The sequence below is a fragment of the Micropterus salmoides genome, unplaced genomic scaffold, assembly GCF_014851395.1.
Source record: "Micropterus salmoides isolate LMB-PRFRI ecotype aquatic unplaced genomic scaffold, ASM1485139v1 Ms_hic_scaffold_21, whole genome shotgun sequence".
Lineage (NCBI taxonomy): Eukaryota > Metazoa > Chordata > Actinopteri > Centrarchiformes > Centrarchidae > Micropterus > Micropterus salmoides.
Window position 1 is genome coordinate 1,555,181 of NW_024041262.1, and position 20,694 is coordinate 1,575,874.

The following is a 20,694-nucleotide window of genomic DNA, read 5'->3' on the forward strand; positions in this document are numbered from 1 at the left end:
CAACCGCGCGACACCCAAGCAGAGTGGCTACCCACCCTGCAGCAGTGGCACGCCGAATACAGGGCAAACACCGGTCCCCCCATCAAGCCCATGCCCAAGGCAGCTCGAGCGCCGCACCACCGCCCCCCGCCAACACCACGCCATCAACCAGCATTAAAAAAAACCCAAAAAACGAGTCCCGCACCGCGATGCATCCAAGAATCAACCCACCCCCAGACACACCTACCGGCCGCACGGGACCCTGACCAGCAAGGCAGTACACACCCACCCCCATTAAGTGATAAAGTTGATCAAGGGGAACCAGAGAGATTGGAATTGTACTAAATTTTCACCCCATGTGAAGCCTCATCAGCAGGATTCTGCTTTGTATCGACGTACCTCAATTGTGAGACGGCAGTGGCTTCTCTTATTGAAGAGATCTTATTTGCAATCTTGCGATCTTATTTGCTGCAATTCTGCTTTCAACATCCTATCAACTCGAACTGCAAGCACAGCAGTTGTTAGTTCCATCCTTGGGATTGTCACTTTCCTTGAATGAAGGCAAGATGAATTTTCTTCTTATCATTCTGCAGCCTCAGGTACGATACTGTACCATAACTGTCCTCACTGGCATCAGAGAAATGATGTAGTTGGGCACTTGTGAGCGGTCCAAAATCTTTGGGCTTGATGCATCTGGTACGCTACATGTACAGAGCTTTTGTAGATCTTCTAACCACCCCACCTACTGTAGTTGGTAGTTTGGGGAAATGTGATCATCCCAACCACAGCTCATCCTACAGAGATTTTACAGCAATAACCTAGCAGGTAAGGTAAAGGGTGCTAAAAATCCAATGGGGTCGTACACTGAGCTTAGTACAGACAAGATACCTCGTCTTGTCAGCTGTCTTTCCTGAATTGCCATTTTGAACCTGAAGGTGTCAGTGTCTGCACACAAGTGTTCTCACTACAGGGAGATTGTCTCTGTCGAGATCCAATTCTTTCACTTCCTTAGCTCTTTTTCCCCACATCAATAGATTCCAACACTGACCTACTGTTGCTAATCCATTTCACCAGCTGAAACCCCCCAAATGGCATACAGTTGTCAGGTCTCTCACCAGGGCCATGGCCTCTGCCTCTGAAGGCAGGGACTTCAACCAGTCATCCACGTAGAAATTGTGCTTGATTGTGTCACGTGTACTGGAAACTTTGCCCTGTTGTCTTCAGCAGTTTTTCTTAGGGCAAAACTGGCACAGCTGGGTGATGATATTGCACCAAATAGATGAACAGTCATTCTGTATTCAGTGAGGTGTTGCGTTAGTTCACCAGTTGGCCACCACAGGAAGCAAAGAAAATCTACATCCTGTTTTGTCACTTTGACTTGATGATACATCGCCTGGATGTCAGCCATCACTGCTACAGCTTCTTGACAAAACCTTATCAGAACTCCAAGCAATGAATTCGTCAAATCAGGTCCCTAAAGTAGCTGACTATCGAGCGGCATCCCCTTGAAGATTGCGCCACAGTCAAATACTGCGCTCAAGGTTCCCTTTTTTGGATGGTACATGCCATGATGCGGAATGTACCAGACTTTTCCTTTCAGTTGATTTTCTGGCATCTTTTCTGCATATCCTTTATTTATGACATCACTGAGAAAGTAATGTCATAGAGTTATTTTGTTTAGAATATAATGGTCCCAATGTGTTTTTACAAATTTATAGAATTATTTAAGGTTGAAGTTAGCTTTAAGATCATTTTTAAAGAATTTTTATTTTTTACCATTTAATGATACTTTTTGCTTTTAGTTCTTTTCAAATAGAGTAGTTTATGTTCTCCCACTGTTTCTTGTTGACATTTTTTGTAAATAAACGACAATAGTTGTTGCTGTTTTAATTACATGGGTCAACTACTATTTTTAGTTAGCTTTGGGTACCTGAATAACAGGAAGGTTTCTGACATTTGAGTCGACATTTGGACTTTGTGGTCCTGGGGGCCTCCAGGAACCATGACCAGGTTTACAGAATTCTCCACATATACCATGATACGCGCGTTCAGGTACCCACCAAAGTCAGTTTGAAATTTGGGGAACTTTTTGACATTTGACTTTTCAATTGGAATCAATGACCTCTCCATTATAAATCCCACAATGAGGGGGTCATTGTTTCTGACTGGACCCTGTGGTCCTGTGGGGCCTTCAGGAACCATGACCAGATTAAAAGACATTTCTCCATATCCAAGGACAGGCTGTCCATGCTGGGGAGACATCCAGGAAAATTAACCTGTGAAGTGTGTACAAAGCACAAGAACACAATTGCTGTATGGGTAAGGCAGCCCAGCACGACTTATAGGCTGGAGTCTGTCATCAGCTACGGGAACTCTGCAGTCCACAGGCAGGCAGTGGCCAAAGAAAAAATGCTTAGAGAAAGTAATAAGGAAATGCAGAGCAACATAAAGTATATCAATCGAATATGATGTCAGAAACAAAGAATGTTATTTTATCTAGGAAGAACACTAAATAAAGCCATGGTTTTCCAGGTGGACACGGAGCATAAAGCACTGGAGGGTTGTTTTAAGATCCTCTACAAGTGCTTAAAAGAAAAGTGGCCCCACCACACCAGTTATGAGCCTCTCCTCCATTTCTGCAGGAGGCTGGGTTGTAATTGTTTTTGATGGACTGAAAGTAAGTTGGTAATATCTAAATAATTTCAAAAGATGTACTGAATTCAAAAAGCAAAAAAAAAGGCAAATTAAGAGCAATAATTATCATGTACTTTAAGGCTGGCTCCAACACCACCTATACCAGCAGTCACATCATAGATGAGATGCTGGACATATTCGGCAAGATGCTCGATCACCAATTGGTGACAGAGGCCTCTAAGTCCCCAGCCTGAGGCATAATGGTGTTGAGACAACAGCTATCTCTGTGACCAAACAGTTGGGTCTTGTTGTGAGACAAGTAAAATGTTCAAATAAGATCAAAATTACTAATGGTGCTGCTAGAAATTGAGAGTGACAATAGTGTTACTTTGCTTTTGCTAGCTACCTAGGCCCAAATCAGACTGGAACTGTGGTAGTCAAGTGCAAGGTGCTGAATGTTTGCGAAGTCCAGGCTGGAGACACAGCGACCCAGAAACTATCCTAACCATTCTAACCAATTTGCCAAAAGTCACTCAATGTCATAGTGCCTCTTGCTGGCACCAGGAAATGGCATGTTATAACCTCCTAGCAGGTTGGTCATATCAACTTCAAAACTGTCGCGGAAATCCCTTAACACACTGAGGAAGCCATGTTGTAAAACTTGTGAGTTTGCAGTTAACGGCATGGCGGTGGCCAGGGAATTAGTTTGATCGACTTAAAATTTTCGCTGTGTAGTCTAAACCCATTGACGATTAAAACTTGTACAAATGGTTATTACCAGTCAGCGAGCGTGCCCGTGGCATGGCGTCCAAAATCGATGACTAGCCATGAAACAGGAAGTTGTTGTAACTTCAGTATACATGTTCACATCTGCACCAAACGTTTCATTTTTGATTGGAGTCCTGCCCTGAACACGTCTACAAGCCAATATTCACTCATAGTCATAGCGCCACCTGCTGGCAACAAGAAGTGACTACTTCTAGGCTGTTATGAACCACTTCTTGCAGGAAGAATTGGTGACAGGGGGTGAACTCAGCCTGCAGTTAGAACAGGGACTCAATGAGACCACGACTGTAATTTCATCAATTAAACTCAGGTTGATCAATTGAGGTTCAGATTAGGCTTGTGTCGATTGGAGCAGCTATCAACGACTAAAGGGATGATCTGTGATTGAGTTTTCATGCAGTTCCCATTCATTTATTTTTATTTATATTTGGCGACATGCCACGCACACAATATCAGCGTTGATAGCCACATACTATACTATTTAATATGAGTAAAATCATAATTTATTGTGAAGCTGCGTGCAGCGCATAGATTCGCTCAACACCTCCACTTGCTCGCTCCCTCTCACAAACACATAGAAACGGAGTCGTGTGTGTAGAAAAACTAATGAAAAACTAATGCATTCAAGTTTACTCTGAAAAGTTAGTCTATCTATTTTCTTAACACAACGCTGTCAATGTCAGAGACCCACCTTGAAATAGATTATATGCAAGCATGTAAGGAGCTTAGCTAATAAGGATAGCTATGTTGACATTAGAATACAGCTGGATTGTTGAGGTTAGCACGCTGTGCATAGCTGCTAGCAAATATCGATTGCATTTTGGGAAGGAAAAGACATGTGGCTTCATTTTGATGCCTTTTTTTGTGCTTATGGAGATGAATATACGAGACTACAAAAAAAATTCTGGTCTACCAAACCCTTCTCTTCACACTCTAGGGGGTCACGTGATAGAATCTCCTAACAGCCATAAAACCCTAAACTTTGGAAGGACATATCTTCTAAACTAAACATATTTTAGCAAACACCAGCAAACAAGTGACAACAAGTGACGGTGTATGCTACTTCACTGGTGACAAATCTTAACCATTTAGGAATGCTTTGACATAAAGAATTTAAGTTTATTGGGAGCCAAGAACTGTCAGAGGTGCTGAAACAGGTTTCCTCTTTTTTTTATTCTAAACAGGGGTTGAATTTGAATGTAGCACACAATTTAGAAGAAATAAAAACAGCTATTGTGGTGTTTTACAGGCGGTAATACTAATAATAATCCACATTTTTAAGTCTGAGAGGGAGGAAGGGAGGGAGGGAGAGCGCACGGCTGCCTGTCAGCTCACCAGTGCTGGCTCCACGGCTATTTCTTTCCTTTTTTTCTTCAATTTCACACATCTTTTTAAAGTCACCCTTTAAATGGACTTGAACTATATGATGATATATGATGAAAGTGTATAGCGCAATGTCGAACCATCTACGCAACGGCCACAGGGTGGCCAACCTAGAGGAGAGGCGTCTCCTTCTCAATCTGGCCATCAGAAGGGTCAATGTGAGGAATTGTGCCTGTTCGGTCTCTGGGTGCTCGTACAAGAGCACCCGACTGGACAGGCACCTCCTGGAAAGCCACCCAGAGCTGGCACCGGAGGAAGTGGAGGTGCAAATGGATGCTGTCAGTAGGTCAAATAGCCTGACATTGCTGGTCATCCTCAGGCCAACCAACCGCATGGCAACAGCCCAGGAGCAGAGCTCCAAACCAGACTGTGTAGTGCAGCAACAGGCACTGAGGAAAATGCAACAGACAGTTGGAGCAGGAGCTTGGCGACCTCAGGCGCCAATATAAAAAGCTGCAGAAGACGACCAGGAGATTGACCCAGAAACTGGTGAGTGAAACTCCATAGCTCAAGGCCAGAGTCCAAACATGCAGACAGCATGTGTCCAACTAAGTTGTATTTTTTCTTTTTGTGTTATTGACAGCCTACATCCTGCTCCCACAAAAGACAGGAGGACAGCAGGTCCAAGCCAGCCTGAGGCAGCAGGGGCTGCAGAGCCGGCAGGGGCGGTGTCGGCGGCGACTGCGGCAGCAGGGGCAATTGGCAGCTTCTGCAGGAGCGGTGTCAGGAGGTGTGGCTGCAGGAGCGGTGTCAGGAGGTGTGGCAGCAGCAGCAGAGGAGGAGGAGAAGGAAGCTGATGAGGGTCCGAATCCTGTGACCAGCACTTCTGGTGCAGAGCTGGGAAAGTCAGTGATGAGGAAACTCTTCCAGGGGAGAGGCTGGACTCCTGGAATGAGAAACCTCATTTTCCCCAGCTCAATTGGTAATTAACAAAGTAGCATGTGAGTGATCAAAGGTTTCCACATATACTCAGTTTTCTATGTGTGTCACAGACAAATTCCCCACCGACTATCAGAGGCACCATGGAGGAAGCTGCCCCTCCCAGAATCAGCTCAAAAATGCCTTTTTGAAAGCCAGCAGGGTAAAGTCATTCATTTTCTTTTTGAGCACGGGCACCTCAGAGCTCCACTCATAGAGGTTTCGAGACCAGCTGGACAAAATCATAAAGTAAGTGTGACTTTATTTGTCCTTGAGTTCTTGTTACGAAAAGAGCCTGTGAACAGCGAGTGAGTGCAGGCCATTTGCAGATGGGTGGACACCCTCAACGAAATGTGGAAGAACATCACCACGGCCTACTTCTACCTGCAATGTCTACCAATTCTTAAAGTACTTTAAGGAGATCGTGCCACACCTCTGTGGCGTCCCCCAGGTGCAGATCACAGGGGTGAGCCTTGGCAAACATCAACAAGAAGGTGGTGTTGCACCAACTAAACGTTAAGGCGAAAAAGATGTTTAAGGTGATCTCCATGGAGACCCTAAAAATGTGCCAGGAGGGGGCCAAGACAAAAATTCCTGAGCTGCTGGGTGAGTGTGTCTCAGTGAACAGTTGAGCCTCTCTCTCTCTCTGTGTGTGTGTGTGTCTCTGTCCAAGGTGCTGAAAAAACATTTGTCTTCTTTCCTCAGATGAACCAAAGGAGGACAACACCCAGCAGCTCAGGTACAAATTTTATGGTTACTTTTCCGCCTTTGAGGCCCGTATCTACGGTCACTGCCCAGGAGTCCTGACCAATACGAAGGTGGCAGAGGCAAGGCTGCCCGAAAAGACAGCAAAGGAGGGGGGTGAAGGTTTTGTGGTTTGCGTAAGTAGGACTTTTTGACTGATGAACGCTTGTCAAATGTTGGTCATTATCTAGTTTTTTTCTGTCTGCATACTTTTGAGAGGAGGGGGGCCCCGTTTGGACAGCCTGTTTCTGTTTGTCAGAATGGGACTGACAGAATCTTTCTGCCTGTCTTGTTTGTAAATGTGTCCACAGGTCAGTCACTTTGGTGCGGCACAGACTTTTTTCCACCCAGAGGAATTCGGCTGGCTGGACCTTAGGGATGACATGCAAGCCCAACTAGACATTAGGACGGCTGTGTTGGCACACGTGAATTCTTTACATTCAGTCGTATCACAGCAGCTCTGCAATCAAAACAAACTGCTGCCTTCGTTAACCTGTCCGTTTTCTCCCTCTCCTCTACTGTCTCCAGGCAAAGAAGCTCCATAGGGATGAGGTGCGCAAAAAGATCGGCACCTTTATGTGCCACAACACCACCACAGCCAACAGATTTTATGGCTTCTATTTGGACGTGAAGCAGTCCAGCAAAATGCGATGCCATTTTGAGTCCATGTCAACCACCCCTGCTGCTGTCTGCTGAGCCCCCACCTCTACAGGCCCCACTCACATCACCTCCTCCAGGAAGAGAGCCAGGCAGGAATCCCCCGACACAAATACAGAAGAGGATGGTTCCAGCCTAGAGCAAGAGCTGGAGGAGATGCGCCAGAGGAAAGGCCTTTTCACACGGGAAGCGATTTACGCGCCTCCTAAATAATTTTCAATGAGAGGCGAGTGTGTAAGAAGAGAGCCACGGGCATTGCTACAGGCGTAGCGACAAGCGGGCGTGTTCCCGTGAAACTGTCGCGGTCATGCTCGTCTCACGCACATGCCAGCCCCTGCCAAAGTTGAATAGACTTGAACTTTCTCTACGCGACGCGCAGCACAAAAAGAAGATGGATGAGAGACTGATCCTCGCCGTCTGTGACTTCCCTGAAATATAGCTATAACTGTTCACTGAAAAGTTATGGGACATTAACAGGAGGGCGTTTGCATGACTAGATTTATCAGCTATATGAATATGAATAATATATATAATAATATAGACTATCAACTAACAGTACTTATAGTTTTACTTTAATCTAGGCTATGAAGGAATACAGTTGCGCACAGAAGCCGTTGCCGTGGTTACTATCTATAGAGCGCCTTCCGTGCTTGTATCCTTGTCTGTTCACATGAGAAGTGCAGAGCGACCCCGCGGGCCCAGGCGACTATGCAGGCGGAGTGTCGCTAAGACCTGAAGACTGCAGGGTTGCACCTAAACTGCCCCAACAAAAGGTAAACAGGTCAGTTACCCCTGCTTAAAGAAAAAAAACATGTCCCTTCTCTTTCCTCAACAGACCCCTGAGAAAGCAAGAAACCTGGAGCGGTATCAGAGACTTATTGTGAGCGGCAGCCCCATTTGCCTACAGATGAAGGTCCGGCCAGAAGCTAACTGCCACAGCAAGGGCCAGGTTGCGAAATAATAAATAAGATAATGTTACACGTTTGGAATTTTTTAATCAAAAGATTTATTTTTTACACATTTATAGTGTTTAAATTGAACAATGAATATTTTTATTAAATGATCAAAATCTGTGCTGTTTTTGTTTTCATGGAAAGATTTAGTTTATAAATATATATAGTTTTTGAACTGAACAATGAAAACTTATTTGAGTTATCTTTTATTAATATAATGTTCCCAATTTTTGCTGTTTTTGTTTTGATTGAAATATTTTTTTACACATTTATATAATTAGTTTGATTTTTTTAAAGAATTTATATTGTTTTAAATTTATTGATACTTTGTGCATTTAGTTCTTTTTTCATTCTGCATGTCTGCTCTGCTTAGTTTAGTTCTCTGTGAGTTTTGGTTATTTGGTCAGTTTGGTATCTGTTATATAGTCTGTTGGGTTTTGGGTGTCAGTCGTGTCTGTTGTCTTGTATCCAGTCTTCTTGGTGTGTGTTTGCATTTTGATTCAGTCTTGTCTGTTTGTGTCTTTTGGAGTTGTTCTGTCTTCTGCTTGTACTGTGTGGTTGTTCTGGTCTGATCTGGCCTGTTGATATTTCGGTGCCTTCCTTAGTTCTTGTTCAATTCTGTTGCTGTCTGATGTATTAGTTTCCGTACCATCGTGTTTGGGTTCTGTCTGTCTGCTAAGTGTCAATTTATGTTCTCTGCCAGTTTCATTATTTAATCTGATTTTGATAATTCTACTTTAGTATGTTCTGTCGTCATTATTCGGTTATTCGGTTTGCCTGTTTGTTCTGTTCTAGTTGGCCTCTGTGTTTTTGTTGTTTGATTCTTGTCCTTTTTCCAACCTGTTAGTCTCAGTCTGTTGTCCCTAGGTTTGTTTGTAGCCTATCTGAATTGTTGGTATTCAGTCTGTGTTTCCTGTCATGTATCTTAGGTTTAGCCCTGCATTTTAGTTATATGTCTTATTTAATGTCTTTGTATTTACTCCTAGTTCTGTTTACATTATTTTGCCTTTGCCTGCTCTGTGTTCTGTTTAGTCAGTCTGTGTTCCCTGTTGGTTGTAGTTTATTTGTGATCTGTCTGCTCGTGTCTGGATTAGTTTGTTATTTATATTATTCTGATCTGTTATGTCTTATTTTGATAATGTCTGTGTTTATTCTTCAGTAATCTGTATTCTGTAGTCTGTTACTCCAGAAGCCCTCTGCCTGCCTGTCTCTCTGTTTTCCCCTTCTGTCTCTCTGCCTGCCTGTCTCGTTAGTCCTGATCCCTCTCACCTGTGTTGCCTCCGCCAGCTCATTAGTCCCTGGTGTAGAAATGTTTGGTGTTTCTGTTCAGTCCCGGTCCTGTCACTGTAGCGTGTATATGCTCCGTTGTGTTGTCGTGTGATGAAATGATCTGCCTAATTCTGAGTTACCGGTCATTTTTGGTTTCTGCGAGTCACCAACCTGGAAGCCTGTGGATTAAAATCCCTGAACTGTATCTCGGCTGTAGTGTCTTCCGTTTGGGCTCTCTCTCTCCTGCTTTGCATTCACCAAGTCGTGACATAAATAGATTAGTTTAAATAAGTTCCCCCACTGTTTGCTGTTAACATGTTTGTTTTGAAAATAAATTACATAGTTCTGTTTTAATAACATGGGTTAACTGCTTTATTTTAAGTTACCTGAATAACTGGAAGGTTTCTGACATTTGACTCGACATTTGGACTTTGCTGGGGGCCTCCAGGAACCATGACCAAGTTTCCAGAAGTCTCCACATATATCAGGACAGGCTTTCATTGCTGCAGTGAGCCTCCAGCTGTTGTTCAGGTACCCACAAATGTGGGTTTTGACATTTGGCACAGTTTAACATTTGACTTGACAATTGGAATCAATGACCTCTCCATTGTAAGTGATGGAAAATGTCAGAAAATAAGGAATTGAGCATTTTCTGACAAATGGAAACACCTTCAATGATTCATTGATTCAATTTGTCAGAATAGACCTTGTGATCCTGGGGGCCTCCAGGAACCATGAACAGATTTACAGTCTCCACATATACCAGGACAGGCTGTCCATGCAGTGTAGACATCCATGAAAATGACCTTCCCCGTGACTGCAGCCATCCATGCCCAAGAATAGGTTCTCCTGGCTGGGGAGACATCCAGGTGAAGGACCCTCTACAGCAGCCGCCAATGCCCCAGAAAAGGGCATGTGTGGGGCCACGAAGCTAATTCTGACAATCTGGAACCTTTTTGACAGTTTTCTGACACATCGCTTGATGACTGGGAAAAATCCCGACAGGGGTCACCATTTTTGACATATCGGATGAGCCTCTTTAGGGGGTCTCGCATTTGTCAACAATGTTCCCTTGTGTCATCGCAAATGTCAAATGTTCCTCAGGCCAAACACTTCGAAAAATCGTAGCTCTGAGACCGTTGGGGCCTAGGCCGGGATTTTCAGATTTTTAGGGCTCCCCCTCTGGCCAGGAAGGGTTTGACAAACCTACTATTTTCATTGTAATTTAATATAGCCTAGTTTACCACTAGTATAATATTATTTCAGTGGGTTGTTTTCATTTATTAAATCCTTGTGCAAGAACAGTCTATAGCTAATGCTTGACATAGGCCTACTGCCACCGGCTTTACCAGAGGAGAAAGTAGCAAACACTTTAAATACGGCCAGCATGTTTTTATTTGATTTTATAAAGGTTAAAAATACAGGAGATTTACAGGGAAACATTTAATGGGAGGATACCGAGTGAGAACGGAAAAATACGGGAGAATCCCGGGCAAAACGGGAGGGTTGACATGAGGAGTGGGGTAATGTGAGGCTATATCCACACTACTAGGTTTTTTAAAACCGTTTTATAATGAATACAAATCTTCTCCATCCACAGCAGCGTTTTAGCTGCATATCAGAGATGATCATCTATATTAAAAGGACTGAAAACAAGCATCTAGTGGCCATTAACGTACACTGGGCATACCCGTGCCGGTGTAAACATGAAGCAGATGGTCTACTCCGCAGTTGCTTAAGATTTGGCAGATTTGGGAGTCCAAAGAGAGTGGCAGAAAACAGACTGGGAGTCTTCGCAAAGTAAATACAGCAACATGCATGACTGCATTTCCTGTTAAAGAAGATAAACCAACATGAAGACCAGAGAGCTGTCTATGGGAGAAAAGCAAGCCACTGTCAAGCTGAGCAAAGAAGGAAAATCAAGCAGAGCCATTGGACAAACATTGGGCATAGCAAGCACAACAATTTGGAATGTCATGAAAAGGAAAGAAACTAAATGCTCCGTACTTGTATAGCGCCTTTCTAGTCTTTTCAACCACTCAAAGCGCTTTTACACTACATCTGCATTCACCAGTCACACACATTCATACACTGAGCCTAAGTGCTCAAACGGAAATTAACAGTCACACTCACTCATATGCTGGCGGAACAGCTGCCAGGGGAAAATCGGGGTTCAGTATCTTGCCCAAGGACACTTCGGCACGCAACCAGGGGGAGCCAGGGATTGAACCGCTGACCTTCCGATTAACGGCCAACCCACTCTACCTCCTGAGCCACAGCCGCCCCGTACAACTACTGGTGTACTGAGCAAGAGATGTCCAACAGGAAGGCCAAGGAAAACAACAGTAGTTGATGACAGAAATATGGTGAGAGCTGTGAAGAAAACCCCCAAAACATCAGTAAGTGACATCACCAACGACCTCCACAGTGCAGGGTGAAGGTATCACAATCCACTGTTGGAAGAAGACTCAGAGAGCAGAAATATAGAGGCCACACCACAAGATGCAAATCACTCATCAACAGGAAGAATCGGAAGGCCAGATTGAAATTTGCAAAGAAGTACAGAGATGAGCTGCAATAGTTCTGGAACACGATCTTATGGACTGATGAGACCAAGATGAATCTCTAGCAAAGTGATGGAAAGGCCAAAGTGTGAAGAAAGAAAGGAAGTGCTTATGATCCGAAGCATACAAGCTCATCTGTGAAGCATGGTGGAGGTAATGTCATGGCTTGGGCGTGCATGGCTGCTTCTGGAACAGGCTCATTAATATTTATTGATGATGTAACTGATGATGGTAGCAGCAGAATGAATTCAGAAGTGGACAGAAACATTTTGTCTTCCAATTTACGGAGAAATGCATTGAAACTAATGGGGAGGAAGTTTATCATGCAGCAGGACAATGAGCCAAAGCACACTGCCAACAAAACAAAGGACTTCATCAGGGGAAAAAGTGGAAGGTTTTAGACTGGCCAAGTCAATTAGCTGACCTTAACCCAACAGAGCATGCATTTCACCTCCTCAAGAGGAGACTGAAGGGAGAAACACCCCGAAACAAACAAGAACTGAAAGAAGCAGCGGTGAAAGCCTGGAATAGCATCACAAATGAAGAATGCAACAGTTTGGTGATGTCGATGGGTCGCAGGCTTGAAGCAGTTATTGCAAGCAAGGGTTATGCCACCAAATATTAAATGTTATTTACTTTAAGATTATTTGTTCCATTACTTTTGCTCACCTAAGAATGCTGTGGTCTAATACAAATGCTGATATGTCCTGAGTTGTTTAACACATCTAGATGTGAATACCAGGAAATAAAAACTGAAATTCTGAACTCTTGTCTCATACTCATCTTTTGATCTTAAACCCAAATGTCTTCAGTGAACAACAAAAACAACGGAACTTGCCTTACCGTTCCAATACTGTTGGAGGGGAGTGTATATACACATCTATAATATAAATATAACCCAAAAAACAAGCAACAACACACAAACGCCAATATGCCATACATATAACTGTCAGGGTCGGTGGGTGCGCAAAGCAGGAGTGAGCCCAAATGCATGACACTCAGTGCTAAGATACAGTTCCAAGTTTCTTTAATCCAGGCAAGACTAAACTCACATCCAAAAATGCAGACCAAGGTAGCACAGTGACAGGCAGAACGCACAACATTCGACAGCGCATACATGCAACATGCGACAATGACCAGACAGGGAATTAACAGAAACACTAAACATTTATACATAGGGGCTAACGAGCAGGGCAGGAGCAACACAGGTGACAGGTATCAGGGTGAACAAGGCAGAGAGACAGAAGGGGAAAACAGAGAGACTGGCTGGCAGGCAGATACTGGAGGTGACCAGACATAACACAAGTACTGAACACTAAACATATCAAAGTAAGAAGTAACAGATCAGAATAATGAAAATAACAAACTAATCCAGACACCATCAGACAGATCACAACTAAACTAACACCAACAAGGAACACAGACTGTGCTAAGATTAGAACAAAACTCAGAGCAGACATGGGCAAAACACAGAAGAACACAGACCAGGAGTAAACACTTAAGACATGAACTAAGGTACAGGACTAAGAACTAAGCCACCAAACTAGGAACTAAGATGCGAGACAAGACAAATACTAAGTAACTTAAAGATGCGGATGCATAATAATAATAAAGGCTACACAGAGACTAAAGCAGAATGAACAAAATCAGATTGATTAATGAAACTGGTAGAGAACATAAAGGACACCTAACAAACAGACGGAACCCAAGCATGATGGTAGCAAATTAACACATGAGGGACAGGAACAGAACTAAAGTATTAAGGCAGACACCGAGATAACAGGACAGATCAGAACCACTACACAGAACAAGCAGAAGACTGGATACAACACCACAGACAGACAGGACTGAAACCCAGACACAGAGAAACCAAAATCAAAACACAGAGAAGGCATGACCAAAATAATATAACCCAGATAAGCTCAGGACAGGATCGTGACAAATGTATTTTAACATTTCTATGATATTTCATATTTTTCTGAGTCATTTCTTTGCAATGTTGATTACCCACATAGTTCGCCAAATATTGTTTGCGGTAAAGTAAGCGCATCATAAAACGTAGCTGGGAGTTATCGTGTGATCGTATGATTGATAACAGCTCATACGCGCACATTAGTTTCTATCATGGGTAAGTAATAGCTACTCCTGCCAGACAGTAAAGTGTACTAAACTTTACAGTGTAGTGATGTTAACACAGCATATCGTTAGTGAACACTCCAGCCGGTCAGTTTTTGGTTGTCATGGTAATGTATTATGTCTGACTATTAACCACACCCCCATTCTCTGTTTGAGAAAGAACGTTAACCAAAAACGGCAGTTAAAACTGGCTGGAGGGGGGCTTTAACTTACCTTTCAGAAGCGTGCACGGTGGGCCTTCATCGCAGCAAAGGTCTTAATTGCATCCTCTATTTCAATTCTCTGTGCCAGTTCATGTTCTATGGAGATTGTTGCCAGTCCATTAAGCCTGTCTTGATTAATTTTACTGCGGAGGTATTTTTTTTTAGTAGTTTCAACTTGTGTTCTCCTGAAGCCACTGTAACAGGGAGGGTGAGATGGTGACACTCCCTGTGTGTGGCCGAGTGAATGAGGGAGAGCGAGGGCAGAACATGACGATGAAAGTTAGTGGAGAAAAGTATTACCATGAAGTTTTTATCTGGTAGTAAACGTGCAGTGTAGTTCACAGTGTGTTAATAAAAAAGTCTGTTGTTTCCCCAACTTATGGAAATGTGAAGGCAGTTAGTGCTAGATAATATATCCCCTGTACAGCACGTTTTGGCTGTTATGTAATGTTAGCGAAATTAGTAACGTAGTAATGTTAATTAGCTCAGCTGTATATCATTACTAACTTAACGTTACTTGGTTGAGAACATCAGGTACAAGCTTAGACTAAACTGGTGAACAACTCTGTCCTGTGTACACACTGTACATCCTGATCATTTTTCAGAGGAGTCTGACAACTGGTTGTTAAAGAAATGAGGGACTGTGGAGCTGAGGTTAATGAAGTAAATTAGGGATACAAACGTCTCGGGTTACGTATGTAACCCTGGTTCCCCGAGAAGGGGAACGAGACACTGCATCGGTTACGACACTAAGGGGAACGCCTCTAGACGTAGCAGGTCTGAACGTGAATGAAATCACTCCAATCCTATTGGTTTGTTGCTAGAACGGTAAGGTGTGACGGAATAACCGGAGGAGTATAAAGCACACCTGTACACACTCATCATTAGCTTAACTATGAAGCAGGTGCTTCAGGCGGGGAGAGAGGTGCGGCGGGCCGACGCAGTGTCTCGTTCCCCTTCTCGGATGCAGGGAGCCCAGATCCACCGCCAGATCCCAAGTGGGAACCTTGGACCGAGTCGCAGGTCTCATCCTCCGGGCACCACGGAGGAAACATACAACCAAGGGAAGTTTCCCCAAAGACCCCTCCCTCAGAGGGGTGTGGAAAGACGAAATAGCTGCCACGTACACCTTGAGGGTGGAAGGGGAAAGACCAGCAGAGAACCGGTCCTGGAGGAACTCAAGTACCTGAACCACCGGGCAGGTAACAGGGTCCACCGACCGCTCCCTACACCAAGTGGAGAAAACACTCCACTTCAGGCCGTACATCCTCCGTGTGGACGGGGCCCTGGAGCTGAGGAGGGTCTCGACTGCTCCGGCTGTTAGACCCGCCTCTAGGTACTGTGCCCCCTCAGGGGCCAGACCCACAGTTGCCACGGCGGGCCGTCCAGGAGCGACATGATGTCCAAGAACCACACCCAGCAGAGCGACTGGGGGAAAAGCGCACAGACGTAGCCTCGGCCACGAATGTACCATGGCGTCCAGACCCAACGGGGCTGGAGGAACGAGAGAAAACCATAGCGGGTAGTGCGTAGTCTCTTGAGATGCAAACAGATCCATGTCTATGGGGCCAAACTCTTCGCACAAGAGCTCCACCACTTCGGCGTGAAGTTTCCATTCCCCGGGCCTCAGCCCCTGCCTCGACAGCAGGTCTGCTCCCTGATTCTGCGTCCCCGGGAGATACATCGCCCTGACCGATAGTAACCTCTGCTGGGACCACAGGAGCCAGTCTGTACAGAGGGCGCGAGCGCAGACCGCCCTGGTGATTCAGATAGGCCACCACCGCTGTGCTGTCGGAACGAACCAGGACGTGGTGGCCTTGGAGATCGGGCAGGAAACTCCGCTAACATCTCGAGACAGCTGATATGCCACTCGGATTGATGCACCTGCCAGGATCCCCTTGCAAAGCAGCCGTCCATGACCGCGCCCCAACCCGTGGGGGAGGTGTCTGTCGAAATGACCAGCCGGCGACAAGACCCTCCCAGCACGGGCCCCTGGGACAGGAACCAAGTTTCCTTCCAAACTGATAGGGAACGAAGACACCCAAATCAGACGGAGAGGATTTCCCCTCGGGGAAAAACCGTTGGTCCTTAGCCACCACTGCAGGGGTCTCATGTGCAGCAGTCCAGATGGTATTACGCTGGACACAGCCGCCAGGAGACCCAACACTCGTTGAAAGTGTTTTATAGTGATGGCGTGGCCTAACTTCACCCCTTTCATGGCAGCCAAAATGGTGTCGACATGTGCCGGAGACAATTGTGCCCGCATCGTTGTCGAATCCCATACTACCCCTAAGAACGTAGTCCATTGGGTGGGCGCCAGCACACTCTTCTTTGCGTTGAGCCTCAGCCCTAAACGCAGCAGATGAGCCAGAATGACACCTCAATGCCGAACCGCCAACTCTCGAGACTGACTCTTAGTGCTGCATTTGATACCATTGACCATCAGATCCTATTGCAGAGACTGGAACATTTCATTGGCATTAAAGGAACCGCTCTAAGCTGGTTTAAGTCCTATTTATCAGATCGATTTCAGTTTGTACATGTTAACGATGAGTCCTTCATGCATGCCAAAGTTAGTCATGGAGTTCCACAAGGATCTGTGCTCGGACCAATCCTCTTCACTTATATATATGCTTCCTTTAGGCAATATTATCAGGAAATATTCCATAAGCTTTCATTGTTATGCAGATGATACTAAGTTATATCTATCGATCAAACCAGATGAAACTCATCAGTTAGCTAAACTTCAAATGTGCCTTCAGGATGTTAAAATCTGGATGACCTGTAATTTTCTAATGTTAAACTCTGAAAAACTGAAGTTATTGTTCTGGGGCCTAAGCACCTCCGTGACGCATTATCTAAAGATATAGTTTCCCTTGATGGCATCGTCCTGGCCTCCAGCACCACTGTGAGGAATCTTGGAGTTATCTTTGATCAGGACATGTCGTTTAAGTCTCACATTAAGCAAATTTCAAGGACCGCCTTTTTTCACCAACGTAATATTGCAAAAATCAGGAACATCCTGTCTAAAAATGATGCAGAAAAACTAGTCCATGCATTTGTTACTTCTGGATTACTGCAATTCCCTATTATCAGGCTGCTCGAAAAAGTCCATTAAGACTCTTCAGCTGATTCAGAATGCTGCAGCTCGTGTTCTGACAGGAACCAGGAAAAGAGATCATATTTCTCCTGTTTTAGCTTCTTTGCACTGGCCTTCCAGTAAAATCCAGAATAGAATTTAAAATCATTCTTCTTACCTTCAAAGCTCTTAATGGTCAGGCACCATCTTATCTTAAAGAGCTCATAGTACCTTACTACCCCACCAGAGCACTGCGCTCCCAGAATGCAGGGTTACTTGTGGTTCCTAGAGTCTCCAAAAGTAGACTAGGAGCCAGAGCGTTCAGCTATCAAGCTCCTCTCCTGTGGAACCAGGTTCCAGTTTGGGTTCAGGAGGCAGACACCATCTCCACATTTAAGAGCAGGCTTAAGACTTTCCTCTTTGTTAAAGCTTATAGTTAGGGCTGGCTCAGGTGACTTCTGAACCATCCCTTAGTTATGCTGCTATAGGCCTAGACTGCCGGGGGATTTCCCATGATGCACTGAGCTCCTCTCTCCTCTACTTTCTCTCCCTCTGTATGCAACCTCATCCCATTATTGCAAGTTACTAACACCCCTTTCCGGTAGTCTTGTGCTTTCTCGTCCCTCTCCTCTCTCCTCCTTTCACTTCCTGCAGGTGTTTCTAGCTCTGGAGCTGTGGAGTCTGGATCTGTGGTTGCGAGTCACCTGCTGCCCCCGTGTTCCTGCTCGACACCCTCTGCTACAATTATTGTTACTAGTCCTATTGTTATTATTGTAATTATAATCATTAACATTACGATTGTTATCATTAACACTACTATAAATATCTGTACCATTTTTCATTTAGTCTATAGCAACATCACCTTTACTGTCTGTACCTCTGTGTGTGTATATTGTGTAGGCTGCCTCCCTCCCCTCTCTCTCCTTCCATCCCTCTCTTTTTCTCTCTGTTCCTCTCTCCCTCTCTCTCTCTCTCTCCTTCACCCCAACCGGTCGAGGCAGATGGCCGCCCACCCTGAGCCATGGTTCTGCTCGAGGTTTCTGCCTCTTAAAAGGAAGTTTTTCCTTGCCTCTGTCGCCTAGTGCTTGCTCTTGGTGGGAACTGTTGGGCTTCTGTAAATAGCATCATAGAGTATGGTCTAGACCTGCTCTTTTATGAAAAGCGCTGTGAGATAACTGTTGTTGTGATTTGGCGCTATATAAATAAAATTGAATTGAACTGAAATTGAATTTTGTCATACTGCACATTGCTGCAGCTTCTCTTTTCACCCTGTGTTGAAGGCTTTTTGGAGTGATATATCTTGTCTCTAAATGATCTTTGTTGGGAGTTGCACATGTGCAGTTCCTAGTTAAGGACTACTAGCCAATCAGAAGCAGAGAAGGGTGGGTCAGCAAGAAGCCGTTAAACAGCTTCAGTTCAGCTGTAGGCTACATGTTGCCGACCAGCTTAGCAACATGGACTGGAGCAAGAGTTTCAGAGTGGTGAGTTATTAATCTGTAACAAAAGTATCTTTCATCCATAAAGTTTTAACTGAGCTCTGTCTCTACATCACAGTAACAACTTTATGTCCACTGACTGCCTGGATGGTAGCTAGTGTTTGGAAGGGAGAGGAGAGGTGTGTGCTGCAGCAGTGTTTTTGAGGGTGTGTCGGACTAGCTGCTTGGCGAGTGCATTTAGCTTTCAGGAAAGCGGCTGGACTACAAACGAGCTGTTTTGAGTTAGTTCATAGCAGAGTTTTCTGTGGGAGATGGGAACTCCCTTTGGGCTGGACTTTGTGCTTTTTCACTTGCCAAACCCATTTCATGCACAAAAAGGTAGATAACTCAATAAAGGAGAGGGAAAAAGACAAAAAGCATAATACCACCTCTTTAAATGCTTAGTAATTATCCAGAGATCCTGTATAGAAAAAAATTATGCATCAAGATGCATCGATAATCGTTTTATAATCGCATCACAGCCCTCTGAATCATAATCGAAGGTGGGTAATCAAGGTAATCGAGGTGCTCAGAGATTCCCACCCCTAATAGCCATTACTCTGATAGACTAATCAACCGCTGCGACACATTTTGCCAGTGTATTGTGTAGTAGACCTAAATTTATTAGTTATGCATTTTAATACATTTATGAGAATTGATACCCAATTATGAATTAAAATTCATAAAATCAGAATTTCCTCGTTAAGGGCACCACCGGAGTTGTTATAATCCTAGAGTCTCCGGACCTCTAGGTAGTTTTGAATAATTATACAATTATTACTAGTGATCAGTTAGTTAATAATCGCTCAATTCTTAAATCTTAAATCAGTCAGTCAGTCTCATATCTAAAGGGTCAATTCTCTTGGCAGGAACTAGAAATAGGCAACACACACAGCTCTTGATTATATTACATATATTATAACTTAACGGACTCATAACTTTAACAAACAAAAGAAATAAAGAAAATAAAACAAACTGAAGGCAGATCGATGTCGCGGCACTTCAGGTGTGTAGCTTCAGGCGAACAAAGGGCCTGTTTGTTTCGCTGGCCGAGTCTGGGCGTTGCCTGGCGAGGCACGCCGGCGCGTGCCGAAGCGTCCAGAGAGCAGAACAGAGTGGAAGAGCCAACAGCGAAGAGGAGAGAGGGCGAAGCGAGGTTGCATGTCTTTTGTTGTCTGGGGCTTGGTTCCCCAGGGGGCGTCTCAGGTTTCCCAAGGGACTGCCTTTCTAAACTTAATGTTTAAAGAAAAGAAATCTATTTGCACGTATTATAATCAAATATTTTCCACAATCGAACCTCAATGGTCGAACGGTTGTACTGTTCTAAGCATTTGGTAACAGGAAACAATTGTCACATTATTGGTCAGGATATTTATACATTTAACGGCATTTCCGACGAGGGCATGTAATACTTATTTCGTCCACTTGGGGGAGCTCAGGTTACATGAGGAAAGCTTGGATTACATTAGATGAAGGAGTGTCTTGCTGAAAATAAAAACACTGCACAAGTAACTTCTTTTCAGCACTAATAAACAACAGATAGCAACAACAGTTAACATAACTACTCAAATAGAGGCAAACGTAATCAGGTAACGATTTAATTAAACTTTGAGTCTTTGGAGATTGCAGTCCAGTTCAGTGTCTGGACCAGGTCACACCTAGGTGAGACAAGGAGTATCCCTTTGATGTGGTAATAAAACAAAGAATAAGGTCAGTTGCCACGGAAACGTGTGTGGGGGGCCAGTTTTGATAGGCTGTTCAGGGAGATGCCAATGGCTGGCTCGTGTCCCTTTGTCAGTTTAACAGTCAGGCCCCGCGTTATCAGCTTCGGAATCAAAAAGGTGCCAGTTTTATGGTCGGGATAGCACTTAGAGAAAGCAACTTTGACCCCTCCCCATCTTCTCTGGGGAGGAG